This window comes from Octopus bimaculoides, chromosome 6 (assembly GCF_046866305.1).
Source record: "Octopus bimaculoides isolate indiv1 chromosome 6, ASM4686630v1, whole genome shotgun sequence".
Classification (NCBI taxonomy): domain Eukaryota; kingdom Metazoa; phylum Mollusca; class Cephalopoda; order Octopoda; family Octopodidae; genus Octopus; species Octopus bimaculoides.
Window position 1 is genome coordinate 65,504,222 of NC_142933.1, and position 6,232 is coordinate 65,510,453.

General features: G+C 34.5%; 1 long non-coding RNA gene across 1 annotated transcript; it reads left to right on the forward strand.

The window, feature by feature from the left end:
- The first annotated feature begins 4,629 nt into the window (after nucleotides 1–4,629).
- On the forward strand, nucleotides 4,630–5,985 carry LOC106879091 (uncharacterized). The gene is made up of 2 exons (XR_001410590.2): nucleotides 4,630–4,760; nucleotides 5,563–5,985. It is a non-coding gene; the product is annotated as an uncharacterized LOC106879091 (long non-coding RNA).
- The last annotated feature ends 247 nt before the right edge of the window (nucleotides 5,986–6,232 follow it).

Consider the following 6,232-nt stretch of genomic DNA (forward strand, 5'->3'; position numbering starts at 1 on the left):
TCGATTATCTCCCCTATACCGGAAGAAATCCCTAATTACCTCCCTCTATCTAGAACTCTTCTTTTTCAGACTGGAGCGAACACGTTACAATGAAGTAGAGAAATTTGAAAAGACAACACGAAACCGGTTATTTCTCAAAATACAATGTGTATATACCAAAAAGATTTTATAACATTTTTCTAACATTTTTCTGACATAATTCAAATATATACTTTAACCATGTAACACAAGCCTTCTGTAGTTTTTTCACTCTTATTATCTTTTATATATATATATATATATATATATATATATATATATATATATATATATATATATATATTATTCATATTATTATATGACTGAACGCCACGCATCCTCTTCCAAGTATGTTTTATGTATATATATATGTAAGTATGTATATACGTATATACATATATACTCTTTTACTCTTTTACTCTTTTACTTGTTTCAGTCATTTGACTGCGGCCATGCTGGGGCACCGCCTTTAGTCGAGTAAATTGACCCCAGGACTTATTCTTTGTAAGCCTAGTACTTATTCTATCGGTCTATTTTGCCGAACCGCTAAGTTACGGGGACGTAAACACACCATCATCGATTGTCAAGCGATGTTGGGGGGACAAGCACAAACACACAAACATATACATACACATCACATACATATATATATATATATATATATATATATATATATATATATATATATATACATATATATATATATATACATATACATATATACGACAGGCTTCTTTCAGTTTCCGTCTACCAAATCCACTCACAAGGCTTTGGTCAGCCCGAGACTATAGTAGAAGACACTTGCCCAAGATGCCACGCAGTGGGAATGAACCCGGAACCATGTGGTTGGTAAGCAAGCTACTTACCACACAGCCACTCCTGCGCCTATATATATATATATATATATATATATATATATATATATATATATATATATATATATATATATATATATATATATATATATATATATATATATATATATATATATATATATATATATATATATATATATATATATATATATATATATATATATATATATATATATATATATATATATATATATATATATATATATATATATATATATATATATATATATATATATATATATATATGTATGTATGTATTAGAAATATAAATATTTCATCGCAGTCCCCAAAATAGGACGAATGCTGCCGTTGATTAGCTCCAAGAGGCCATCGCCTCGAGCTAGCTATGTAACACACGAACCTGTGTCCATTATAACCTTCGAACAGGAGAGGTCAGCCGCTTCCCCTTGCTGGTCTGGTATCTACACACTAGTTTCGGGGTATTGCTCCTTTTCAATGTAGAGCAGCCGAACCCAGCATACCGATGGCCCTAGCACACTTCTAGACTGTTTTGATTTAGGAATCTATCTGTTTTTCAGATTTCCCAGACAGTTTCAGGTCATCCATAAACAGAAGATGGTTCAATGATGGGCCTTTCTTCCCACATCGGTAACCTATCTTAACTTTCCTAAGTGTCATTGTTAAGGATATTAGTGCAATTACAAAATGTAACGGAGAAAACGAGCCACCTTGGAAGATTCCTCTTTTAATATTAACTTCTCCAAGGAATACATTACTTGAGTACAATTTGGTTTTCCACTCTTTCATGCCATGCATGAAAAAATTTGTAATGTCAGCAACACCAACCATCTGCAGGGATTCAACGATCTAAGAATCAGGCACCATACCGTATTCCTTCTTAAAGTCAATCTAAGCCATAGACATGCTTGTATCATGTTTTTTACAATGCCTCAAAACTGCTTTATTGATGACCAGGTGATCCTTAGTACCCTGAAAACTCTTCCTAGATCCTTTTTGTTCCCTTGGTAGTATTTGTTCCTGTGCCAGTAAAGTGTATGACTTTGCCGCACATATTCTAGTGAATATCTTCCAGCTTATGCTTAGGCATGCTATGGGACGGTGGTTTCCCACAATATTCCCCTTACTTCTATCCTTCATTACAAGTGTTGTCCGTTCTTCTATATTTTATATTTCTTCTCTAATTTTTCTCGGTCGGTCTTTTTCCCATTTTTCCAGTTTCCTCTTAACCATTGCTCAATTTTTCCTAGATCTTGCCTTATCCGCACTATCCCCCTTTCAATGCGTCGTTTCCACCATAGTTCTTTTGCTCCACCATAGTTCTTTTGCTCCACCATTTTTTGTTCTCTTAAGTTGTAATTTCTCCTTAACAAGTAGCGCAATAGCTCTAAGAAGAGCCCTGCAATCGATTTTCTTGACTAAAGGCGGTGCTCCAGCATGGCCGCATTTAAATGACTGAAACAAGTAAAAAAAATAAAAGAATACATGTGTGTGTATCCATCTTTTATCTTTTCCTCGAACGAATCGATCCCAGTACTTTTTTAAAGCCTGATACATATTCATCGGTGTCTTTTTCCGAACCGCTAAGTTACGGGAGCTTAAACACACCAACATCAGACGTTGTGTTTATCCCCACTAAACACACCAAATGGTGTGTCAAGCGGTAGGAGGGAGACAACAACAGGCATAAACACACGCACAAACACACATACATACTCAGTTTCCTTATACCAAATCCGCTTTGGTCGGCCCATGGCTATAGTAGAAGACACTTGCTCGAGGTGCCATGTAGAGGGACTGGACCCAGAATCATGTGATTGGGAAACAAGCTTCTTATCTACAGTTAAGCCTAATAATTTTTAAGAAATAACCAATTTAAATCGTTTCAATGATTTCATGAAGACCTTCTCAAATATTCTTTTATGACGTCATTTCAATCCTATAATTCAACAATTTACATTTTTCCTCTACTCTTCGTTTCAAAATTTCGATAGAATTCTGTTATGTCATCATAATATGCAGATTCTTATGCGGCGTATTTTGCATTCGTCTACATATCTTCAATGCTTCAGTAGACACCAACACTGGATTTATAGAGAGCCTTGTCAATAAATATAGCACTGAGATACTTCGTTGAGTATATGATATGTAACCCTTTGATTACACACACACACACACACACACACACACACACACACACACACACACACACACACACAAACACACACACACACACACACACACACACACACACACAGAGTCAAACACATACGCTGAGGCATTGAATAAATATTACTCGTATGTTTTAACTGTTGATATATTAGCAGTCTGTAATTATCTTCATAACTAATTATATTCACGCGGCCATCCTTCCTGTATATTAATGTTGTGTAACATTTAAATTCCGACAGATTAGGCTGCCTAGGTGTTTTTCTCGTTTTCTGTGGGAACGTCCCTAGATTAAATATGTAAAAACTGTAAAGTTAAGAAAGCTATCCTTCTTATTCCCGGCAGTCAATTGGATCGTAGAAGTTGCTACTCCTGAAGTTAGCTATAGAGTTCAAAATAAAGACAAGTGAAACAAAAGACATCTTGCTTTAAGTAGCAACCTCTTGTTTGGGACTGGCGATCGATTTGCTGTCGTCAACCAACTCAGTAGGCTGGAACAACATCAGCTACGTAATAGTCATAAGGAGTGGTTACTTAGAGTAAGATACCGTACGAGGAAGATAGTTTCTCGATTCGAGAAGCTGTTACATTGATTTGTATATAAAATCATTACTGCAAAACTCATTCTCAGTTCAACAAAGGCCTGGAATTAAAATCAGCTTTTTAATGTTTTTTCTTACATCTTGATACATTAAATATATATAAATAAGTAGTGGACATATATATATATATATATATATATATATATATATCATATTTCTTTCACTTATATTAGCTTGGTACTTATTTTATTCAACACTTTAATAACAGCTTTATATAACACTTTTATAGAACAGCTACGTTACTGGATATAAAGTGAGACAAACTTTAAAAACAAAACACGCTTTAATATACAATTGTGTGAGTATACTTGTGTTTATGTACATGTGTAAATGTATCCCATTCGGTCTCATCAATAATGTTATCGATGAGACTGAGACACAGTTTGGTGTGTATATAGATGATAACAGTGAAAATGAATAAACAGTAAGTTTTTAACACAAAAAAAATTTTTTTTAAAGACTTAATACGAGACCTCAGTTTATCAAAGCAGCTTGCTGAACATAAACATCAGGTCAAAATAAAAGAACTGTCTCCGACAAGAAACTGAAGTAACAGCCTATCGAAAAAGAGAGCAAAGATTTCATTTCTACTTCAATAGGAAAACCTCGTCTACTGCAATAACATCCCTGATCTTTCCTTATAAATTTGTCTACCTGAAAACTGAGCACAAGATTGTTGTGATTCTCCGCCAGAAGATTCAAATGTATTATATTACACAATGAAACCGCTAGACATATTTACCAATTGCTTCTTCAATTAAACATAAAGTATATGATAATCTCAAACATATCCTGAAACCACTCCAATAATTTTTGACAACAAAAATAATTTTGAACAATGTATTCTATTATGTTCTTATAATAACCCAACATATAAAATTGAAAGGAACTAATAGACGAGTAGGTGGCAACTTTTTTCAATTGTGTCGTATGCTCCGTATATCTTTTAGAAATTTCGATACTATTACATTATGACGTCATAATGTGCCAATTTCTCTTGCGCGGGAAAACCTGCTTTCGTCTTCCCAACATTCAATGCGTCAGTCAACACCAACTGGACATATAAACAGCAATGTTTGTAAGCTATATAGCAATGAAATATTTAAATGTGTGATAGGTAAGCATTTGAAATTACACACACACACACACACACACACACACAAACACATACACACACATAAACACGCGCACAAACACATACACACACAAACACACTCATACAGACTCCTCACACACAGACTCACATGCATTTGTGTGTGTTTGTGTATGTGTTTGCATGTGTGTCTGTTCGTGTGTGTGCTCACATTTTGAGATGTTTAGTCATTGAACAAATCGTATATGTACAGAAGTGGTCCGTAACGATTTTGAAAACTAGCTGCACTCACTTTCTTTGCATTCCCTCGGTTAGGGAAGCATTTCGGTTCCAAAGAGTAAAGTTACCTTGGTTATTTTCTTCGATATTATATATGATAGATGGTGATACTGAACGAACCGGATGTTTTCACACCATTTTTACCATGAGAGAGAGATTCTCTCCAAATAACTGCAGTCTTATTTGACTTTTAGCAGTTGAAATACGTAGCAAACATTTTAACTAACCTGAATTTTGCGTATACCTAAACACTGCTTAGCGCTAACATTTCGTTATTTTCTCCGATCCAGCGATCTACTGGCGCATATCAGTCAACGTGCTGACTGTATTTTACATAAAGCTCTTGCTTTATGAGTTCGTTCTTCTAAGATCATACCATTGGCAAGAGTCAATAAACTCAACATCAAGTAACTGCATGTAACTTTAGTGTATTTGCCTTTTAGCAACTGAAATATGTCACAATCATATTTTAAACAAACAAATATGTATGTATGTATGCATGCATGTATGTATTATGTATGTATTATGTATGTCACTCTTTTCCCAGGTTTGTCCAGTGATGAAATTGTAAGCAGAAAAGTTGCCCTAGCTGTTTATGAATATTAGCCACTTGGATGATAAAGCTGCAATTCCAGGCATTAGCGCAGCCATAAGGCTCCCGACAGAGGCAAAAGAAACAAACGACATCACGTCTCAGATAAGCAAACTCTCGTTTCGGGGTAGCAATCGACTCACTTTTGTGAAACAACACAGTAGACTAGAACAGTATCAGTTCCATGATTGTTATAAAGAGGTGATGCTTTGATTATAATAGAGAAACTCTTCCTGCAGTATCATTATAATACCGCAAGAAGATAATTTCTCGATTCCATACAGGCTGTTCCATTTATTTACAATGCTCTCATTGATGCAAACATAATTCTTGTTTTAGCAAAACTGAAATTAAGGGAATAAATCGACATTTTTATTTCTTTTCTCTTACAATTTGATACATCAAATATTTATCATTCCTGTGTTAATATGTTTTGATTTGTTCATATCAAGTGAATACAAATACTACCAAAAATTAGACAAAAATTGGAATTAAGAAATAACCATTTGTAACTACACGTAGTCAAGACGGTCAATCAAATTTCTATGGTCGGTTGTATGAACTCTCGGTCTATACCGTCGCTACGCTGCCGGTAAAAGCATTTATTAGTCATAAAGGTTCCTTC